The sequence below is a fragment of the Octopus sinensis genome, linkage group LG4 (genome assembly GCF_006345805.1).
Source record: "Octopus sinensis linkage group LG4, ASM634580v1, whole genome shotgun sequence".
Classification (NCBI taxonomy): domain Eukaryota; kingdom Metazoa; phylum Mollusca; class Cephalopoda; order Octopoda; family Octopodidae; genus Octopus; species Octopus sinensis.
This window is the reverse complement of record NC_043000.1, coordinates 131,606,788-131,616,315: the sequence shown is the minus strand read 5'-3', so window position 1 is coordinate 131,616,315 and position 9,528 is coordinate 131,606,788. Positions and strand designations below refer to the sequence as shown.

At 40.2% G+C, this 9,528-nt stretch overlaps 1 non-coding gene across 1 annotated transcript; it reads right to left on the bottom strand.

The window, feature by feature from the left end:
- Nucleotides 1-4,173: 4,173 nt before the first annotated feature.
- Trnai-aau lies at nucleotides 4,174-4,247 on the bottom strand. The gene has a single exon. It is a non-coding gene; the product is annotated as a tRNA-Ile (tRNA).
- Nucleotides 4,248-9,528: the final 5,281 nt, after the last annotated feature.

Below are 9,528 nucleotides of genomic sequence, written 5' to 3'. Positions count from 1 at the left end.
TCTGCAGGGATGGCGTCAGAGCCTGGAGCTTTGCCGGTGGACATTTTTTTGATGGCTCTGCTCACTTCCTCGACTGCGGGGGAACAGCCAACTCGTGGTTTGTCGGCACCTGGGGGAGTCGTGCGATGGCTTCCTCGTTGATCTGGGCTGGTCGGTTGAGAGCACGATGTTGAAGTGCTCCGCCCATCTCTCCAGGATCAGCCTCTTGTTAGTCAGGAGTGAGGTTCCATCTGAGCTGAGCAGGGGGGTTGATCCAAAGGAGAACTGCGGTCCATAGACAGCTTTCAGCGCCTCGTAGAATTTCTTGGTGTCGTGTTTGTCTGCGTATCCCTGAATCTCATCCGCCTTGGCGCTTAACCATGCGTCTTGCATGAAGCGGAGTTTAGCCTGGACTGTGCTGCGAATGTTGTTGAAAGCGGCCTTCTTTGCCGTGCAGGTGGTGTCATTTTGGTGAGCCCGCAGCAGACGGCGTTTCTCTTCCAGGAGCTTTTGGATTTCCTGGTCGTTTTCGTCGAACCAGTCCTGGTGGTTCCTCGTAATTTGGCCAGAGTTTCAAGGGCGATGGAATGAACCGTGTCCCTGAATGATTCCCACTGCTCATCGATGCTGGACTGGTCACTCCGAATGTCCAACAGCTTACTGTCCATACGTGACTGGAGATCTTGTGCAGTCAGCTGGTTCTTTAATTTCGTGATGTTAAGCTTCCTCGTCACTTTCTGACCCTGTGGTCTTCTCTTAGGTCGGATGTAGAAATCCATCCTGGAGATGATGAGGCGATGGTCCGTCCAGCAGTCAGCTCCGCACATGGCTTTGACCAGTCTCACGTCCCGCCTGTCTTTCGCCCTGACGATGACGTAATCTATCAGATGCCAGTGTTTGGAGCGTGGATGCATCCATGATGTCTTGTTGCGTGTTGGCAGACGGAACAAGGTGTTGGCGATGGTAAGATCATGAGAGGCACACGCACGCAGGAGGAGCTGTCCGTTGCTGTTGCACTTTCCGATTCCTTGCTTTCCCAGTACGCGATGCCAGGCTTGGTGGTCAGTCCCGACACGGGCGTTAAAATCCCCAAGGAGGATGAGCTTCCCAGGCTGGGCTGACGTGATGAGGGAGTCGAGTTCCTCATAGAACCTGTCCTTAACTTCTTCAGGGTTGGTCATGGTGGGGGCGTAAGCACTGATGATGGTCGCACTAGTCTTGTTTCCAAGTGGGAGCTGCATCTTCATCAGCCGATCGTTGATACCCTCGGGGGGGCTTTCCAGTTTCCGCACGTGTACTGACTTAATGGCAAAACCAACACCAGCCTCACGACGCTCTTCGCTGCTGCGACCACTCCAAAAGAAAGTGTAGCCGCCGCCTGTCTCTGTCAGCTGGCCTTTGTCCGCAAGGCGGGTCTCGCTCAGTGCTGCAATATCGACACTGTATCGGCTCAGTTCTCTGGCCACCAGGGCAGTTCGTCTCTCTGGTCTGTCCGCTTTGGTGTTGTCAAGCAGAGTTCTCACGTTCCAAGTTGCGAAAGTGAGCACCTTTGTTTGTTTTCTTCTTTCTTTGTTTCGACCGCTTGGAAAGGATCCCCGCCAGCCGCGGTTTGCTGACCAGGGTGAGGTGAGGCAGGCTATGTTTAGGGCAACCTTTTCTAGCCCCGTCCTCATGCTGGGGAGGCGAGCAGAGCGATCCTGAAGAGGGCTGCTCGGTCACTCAGGAGGCTGCCGGACTCCACTGCTGCCTCAGTTCAGTGAGGGGCGACCACATGTCCTGAGCCGCCTGTGTGTGGGTTCACGACTGCAGCTCCCAGTGTATCCTCACCTGCTACTTCGCCGTTTCCCCATCGCCACAGGACTTTGGGATGGTGTCATGGCGTCATGATGTCGTGACATGCGCGTGACTTGGATTATAGTGAGGGTGACTTGCGCAGGATCAGCCTCACTCTCTCGTCCTGGTGCGCCGGATCCAGTGGCAAGACAAAGTCAAGACGACTGGGGGTAGACCAAGATGCAGAAGCTGCCGGAAGGTGGCACGCATGGCGCAATCCAACCGCCTTAGGGGCTCCACTCCGGATTTTGGATGGCCATTGACTCATGAGAGAGTTCCTCTGCCCTTTGACAGGTTTTGTTTTTAGTCCTGCTGGTTGTCCAAATCACCCTCCTCACCAAGAAATCTTGGTGGGGTTGCCAGTTTAGTCGCCAACGACCCGACCATGTAACAGGTTGTACTGGGTTACATGTTACCAGTAGCTCCAAGCGGAGACCTGACATGAACATACATACATACATACATACACACATACATACATACATACATACATACAAACATACATACATACATACACATATACATACATACATACATACATACATGCATGCATACATACATACATACATACATACATGCATACATACATACATACATACATAGGCGCAGGAGTGGCTGTATGGTAAGTAGCTTGCTTACCAACCACATGGTTCTGCGTGGTATCTTGGGCAAGTGTCTTCTACTATAGCCTCGGGTCGTCCAAACCCTTGTGAGTAGATTTGGTCGATGGAAACGGAAAGAAGCCCGTCGTATATATGTATATGTATATATATGTGTATGTGTATTTGTGTGTCTGTGTTTGTCCCTCCAACATCGCTTGACAACCGGTGCTGGTGTGTTTACGTCCCCGTAACCTAGCGGTTCGGCAAAAGAGTCCGATAGAATAAGTATTAGGCTCACAAAGAATAAGTCCTGGGGTTGATTTCTTCGACTAAAAGGCAGTGCTCCAGCATGGCAGCAGTCAAATGACTGAAACAAATAAAAGAGTAAAAGAGTAAAATACATACACACATACATACATACATACATAAGTACATACATACATGCATACATACATACATACATACATACATACATACATAATACATACATAGGAGCAGGAGTGGCTGTGTGGTAAGTAGCTTGCTAACCAACCACATGGTTCTGGGTTCAGTCCCACTGCGTGGCATCTTGGGCAAGTGTCTTCTGCTATAGCCCCGGGTCGACCAATGCCTTGTGAGTGGATTTGGTAGACGGAAACTGAAAGAAGCCTGTCGTATATATGTATATATATATATATGTGTGTGTGTGTGTGTATGTGTGTGTGTTTGTGTGTGTGTGTTTGTCTTCCTAGCATTGCTTGACAACCGATGCTGGTGTGTTTACGTCCCCGTCACTTAGCGGTTCGGCAAAAGAGACCGATAGAATAAGTACTGGGCTTACAAAGAATAAGTCCCGTGGTCGATTTGCTCGACTAAAATGCAGTGCTCCAGCATGGCAGCAGTCAAATGACTGAAACAAATAAAAGAGTAAAGGAGTAAAATACATACACACATACATACACACACACATATATATATATATATACACATATATATATGCATACATATGTGTGTGTGTGGGCATCACAAAAACCTGGCTGGAGGCCCAATCTTACGAGTTCTTCTACAGGGCTTAGAAAAACTGAAATACTGCTGCAATAAGTGTGTAAATCTGAGGAATATGTTGAATAAAATCATGATTAACTGATCCTCCTGTATTTTCTTTTGCACAAAGCCAGCAACTTTTCAGCACTCCTCGTACATACACGCGCGCGTGAGTGTGTGTGTATGTATGTATGTATGTATGTATGTATGTATGTATGTATGTATGTATGTATGTATGTATGTATGTATGTATGTAAGCAAGTACCAAGAAGATGGAATGAACAGGCTTTAACCACAGAACAGAACAATTGTTTCTGTACAATGGTAACCGCTGATAGTTGATGAGTTTTACAATATAATATTACATAAATTATTTTATAAAACAATTGCAGCATGGAAGGTGTTTATAAACCATTTAAAAATATACACACCGAAATGTTGAAGTGAATCTAACGGTATTTTGTTTTTAAATGGTTTGTAAACACCTTCCACGCTGCAATTGTTTTTGTTTCAGTACACGAGTTCATATCAAGCCACTTGCTATGCAAGTACATCGTAATATTTTATAAAATATTTACATAAATAACATAATCATGTAAGCAAATATGATCCAGCAACTGCTGGATCTTATTCATTTATATAAATACTTTAGTTTGATTTTGATTTTGATTTTTCCAGTTTCAGCTCATGAGCTGTGGCCATGCTGGGGCACCGCCATTTAAAAAAATAAACGCATTGGCCAGTATGGGGCTCGAACCCACGACATTCGCGTTATTAGCACGACGCTCTAACCAACTGAGCTAACCGGCCTCGTTAATGTAATTATTTATAGTTATGTAATTATTTATAAAATAATTTTTGTGATGAATATTTATATTTTGGCCGAGTCGGTCTCTTGCTGCTCTCAGATTCACTTGTAACAAGAGACTGGCTCGACCTATCTGGTTATCTATCTATCTATCTATCTATCTATCTATCTATCTATCTATCTACGTTCATAAAAGTAACAACATGTGGGCCGTAGGCGATTTCCTTCTTCTTCTTTGGATTTTTCTGCTTCTCCTTTCTGATGAAGACCCATGCTCGAAACATTAAAAACTCTTCTTTCACCTTTATATAATTCTTGTGCACGTCCTCACGTTCGGTTTTTCCTCTTTCCATTATTTTCTTTTTTTTTTTAATTGTTTGTTCATCGAATTGACTATATATCTACATACATAAACGACAATTTCTGTCTGTGACTGTGTGTATGTGTTTGTGAATTTGTTATTTTAACTCCTCCAAGACTTTCCAACTGATCTTGATGAAACTTGACACGTGTGTGTGTGTGTGTGGGGGGGGGGGGGGCTTATGCACATGCGGTAACTTACGCACTTGGAATTTTAAAAAAAAATCGATTATTTTCAATCAGCATCGATTTTTCAAAAACCAATAGGATATTTCAATACAAATTCTCATATGAATGTTATTTTCTGCTCTAACTTTTAAAGTTTCCAACCGATTTTCTTGAAATTTTATACACAGATGGAATATGCGCTAAGGATGCACTAAATGCAAGATGATCTTTGATTAACTGATTAACGAAATTTGGCCTAAATTTTTCTGGCGTTAAAATGTTCATCAATTATTTCAGCATTCTCAAGTTGCCGTAACATGTATTTTCTTAACACCTGCACTTAAAATTGTCGGTGCCAAATGTTGCAATCGATATTTGATTCTCACGATCAGTGAAACTATATACATTATTTACATTTGACGGATATTTGTCCTCATCTTGTTTGTTGTTAACACAACGTTTCGGCTGATATACCCTCCAGCCTTCATCAAGTATATATCAGTCGAAACGTTGTGTTAACAACAAACAAGATGAGGACAAATATCCGTCAAATGTAAATAATGTAAATAATGTACATAATTCCTGATCTCTTAAATATAGAACAGTGAAACTATACCCATGAAACACAGTTGTCAAATTAAGTGCATGTGCAATTACAATTTTCTCTCGGGTTGCAAGAGAATTTGCCCCGAAATGACGGAAATCGTCATTTTCATAGCATCTTACGACTCTTATGACCGCCATGTTTTCGCCTCTTGTAAGTATAAAATCTCTTTTCTCTAAATAATTTTTTGTTTACTTTTCAAACTTTTATGTTCTTTTTTTTTTCATAGTACTCCTTTACAATTCCATTATTGATGTTTCCATTGATTATATATTTGCAGCTTTCCACTCATCTGACCAAACGATTGTTATTTTCCGAAGCCACACGTATTTATTTGTATTATTGTTTCGTGAATGAATTTGCTTACCCCTTCTATTATCTGTCCTATGACTTGATTTCATTTCTCGTCTGAGAGAAACTAGGCACTGGGAATATCCCCAGTAAATATATATGTAAATGTAAAAAAATACAAACTGGGACAAGAACGTGAAACATTTAGAAGACGATACAAAAAAACACGGACGGGACATTCGAAGCCTTCAATCTTCAGTCAAGAACCGGATCATCTTCGCAGTTTCGGCTGATTAATCTTGAGATTGCTCTGATCTGGCCAGCCCCAAAGGAAAATCTAAGCCAAGCGCATTAGATTCCTTGGAAGAAAGCCTCGAATATATACAAAACAAGGACGGAAAACCGGACGATGTTACACGAATAAAAATACAAAAATACGTAAAAACAATAATGATAACACGAATAAGAATACAAAAATACGTAAAAACAATAATGATAATAATAATAACAACAAAAACATGACGTCACAGACAAGCGTCTTTTCGACAGGACGAATAAATTTTTGAGCTGGCGTTAGAAAAAAGCCTTAGGGGTAGAGAGAGAAAAAAAATGAGTCTTGCCGCAACGGCTGCTGACGTGTGTGTGTGTGTGTGTGTGTATAAACATACCAATGATGGATATTCAACAGTAAATATATAGATATCTATGTATTAACAGAGAAAACTTACACAGAGAACACAAAGGCAGAAGACTTCAGGGGAGAGGTATGGTTTCCTCTTCTGGCCACTCTTTAACACGCAGACTCAGTCCTTAATAATGACTTTGGAATGTAATTTCAAATCATTTGAGCCCTACTAAATGTTATCTATATCGAGCATCTCTGAATCTCATCTGTTGACTCTCTAAGTATTATATGTATATATATGTAATTTGATGTATGTTTATACATATATAAACATAAATATGTATGCAGGAGCGGCTGTGTGGTAAGAAGCTTACTTCCCAACTGCATGGTTCCGAGATCAGTCCCACTGCGTGGCACCATGGGCAAGTGTCTTTTACTATACCCTCAGGCCAACGAAAGCCTTGTAAGTGGATTTGGTAGACGGAAACTGAAAGAAGCCCGTCGCATGTATATATATATATATATATATATAGAGAGAGAGAGAGAGATGCATATAAGTATGCATATATATATATATATATATATATATATATATATATATATATATATATATATATATACATATACATACATATATATAGGATAAATATATATAAGATAATTCTGATGCGCCCTCTATACGATCTTTTTACTCATTCGTTTTTCTCTCTTATTCTTTTACCTCCTCTTCTCCCACTATTCTATTTTATTACTCTGTCACTCCCTCTCCCTCATTCCTCCTCCCTTGCTCACGTACCTCCCACATGACCATCGGCCATTTTTCTTTCTTTCTCTCTGTTGTAGCTGGAACAAGGAAGACGTGTTCTTGTTTGTCTCCTGTCCTGGCTTGATTTACGCGTTCGCCACCTTAACCTCGTTTAGGCATAGCAGCCCTTCCTGTTTGTTTTCACTGTCCTGTTTGTGTTACCAATTTTGACTCTCCGCAAAATCCCAAATTTTATTTAATTTGCTTTGCAAGAGCAACTGTTTTATCGAAAGCGTATATTGTTGTTAAATGCTCGAAATACAAGACTAGAAAAACAGCCAACAACTGATGAAGGGTCGTTCTTTATGTTGTTTGTTTTGTTTTCCATTTGTGCCTTTCGTTGTTCGAAAGAAAAGTTCATGTTTCATGTTCTTGTGCTCCGTATTTTTTTGTTGTACACGCTTCGTGACATCCTGTGCCCCCCCCCCACACATACACACACACACATAAGTATGTATATATATACGTATAGATGTAAGTATGTACATATACGTAAGTATATATGCATATATATATAATTTATATTATTATTATTATATACATACACACACACACACACACACACACACACATATATATATGTATGTATGTATATATTTGTGTGTGTGTCTGTGTTTGTCCCCCCACAATCTCGTGACAACCGATGTCGCTGTGTTTCCGTCCCCTTAACTTAGTTCTGCAGATGAGACCGATAGAATAAGTACTAGGCTTACAAAGAATAGGTCCTGGAGTCGATTTGTTCGAATAAAGGCGGTGCTCCAGCACGGCCGCAGTCAAATGACTGAAACAACTAAAAGAATAAAAGAATATGTATGTATGTATGTATGTATGTATGTATGTATGTATGTATGTATGTATGCATTCATGCACACAGATACTGATAAATTCTGGGGTTGTGTGTTCGGGAGAATATGTTACAAAACGAAATTACTTCTGTTGAACTCACTGTTTTAATGATGTATGGATATACATACATACATTCGTACGTACATATATACGTACATACAAGCACCCGTCCGTCCATCCATCCATCCATCCATCCATCCATCCATCCATCCATCCATCCATGAAAACGTACATACATTCATACACACATATAAACATATATATATATATATATATATATATATATATATATATAATATATATATATATATATATACATACAAATTGAAATAGGGGTTGTAAATGCAACCCTCTATGGGATAACGTATATCCAATATACTGCTAGTGAAGTACCCAACAAAGTTAATACATAAATGTTAATGAATTTGCCCATATTATATATATATATAATATATATATAATATATATATATATATATATATATATAATATATATATATCTGTCCATCCCTCCCTGTCCATCCTTCCTTCTATCCATTCGTTGTACAAACATACATACATACATATTTACGTAGAAACATACGTACATTCATACTTACTAACATGCATGCATACAAACCTATATAATGATACATATATACACACGCATACATACATAACTACTTGCATATGTTGCATACATTTATATATATAAACACTGAAACACACACGCATACACACATATACACGCGCACACACATATACACGCACATAACTGTACAGGTGTATATGTGCAGGTGAATGGACTGCTTGAATTCAATGCTACAGTGACTGCTAGGGGTGACTTGGAATTAACCAACGACTACCTCTCTGCCAACAGCTGCGACCATGGTAACCATGTGCAATAACAGTCTCATGTTACTTTTACCTGAACATGGAATATTGCTTTAATTTCATTTAAGATTTTTTTTTATTGACAGGAACAAGATCTATAACAATACTCCCCCCACACATACACTTTGATCTGAAGTCTAATTACTATCCATCAATTCTTTCTTTCTCTCCTTCTTTTTTTCCTTCTTTCTTTCTTTCTTTCTTTCTTTCTTTCTTTCTTTCTTTCTTTCTTTCTTTCTTCCTTCCTTCATTTCTTTAATTCATTGTGAATCTAATAACAAGTCCACCATCCCTTAAGTTTACTAGAATATACATCTTGTGCTTTCATTCTATAAATAAATGTTTGCTTAAAATCTGTCCGAGTTCAAATTCCGCCGAGGTCAGGTATGCCTTTCATCCTTCCGGTATCGATAAAATAAGTACCACCTGAGTTCTGGGGTCGATGTAATCGACTCAACCACCACCCACCCCGAAATTACTGGCCATGCTCAAAAATCTGGAACCAATATTTGGTTAAAATTACAATGTGTAAGGAACATTCATTAAACCAATGAACGAGCCTCTATGTGGTTACTCTAAATGGAAGAAATAGTAGCAAAATTACCTGAAATCTCGTCTTACCACATCAAAAAGAAATCAAGGATACTTTGGAGAATGGAATCTCACATACATTATTTCTTAAAGAAGACAGTATGTTCACAGATATAATTCC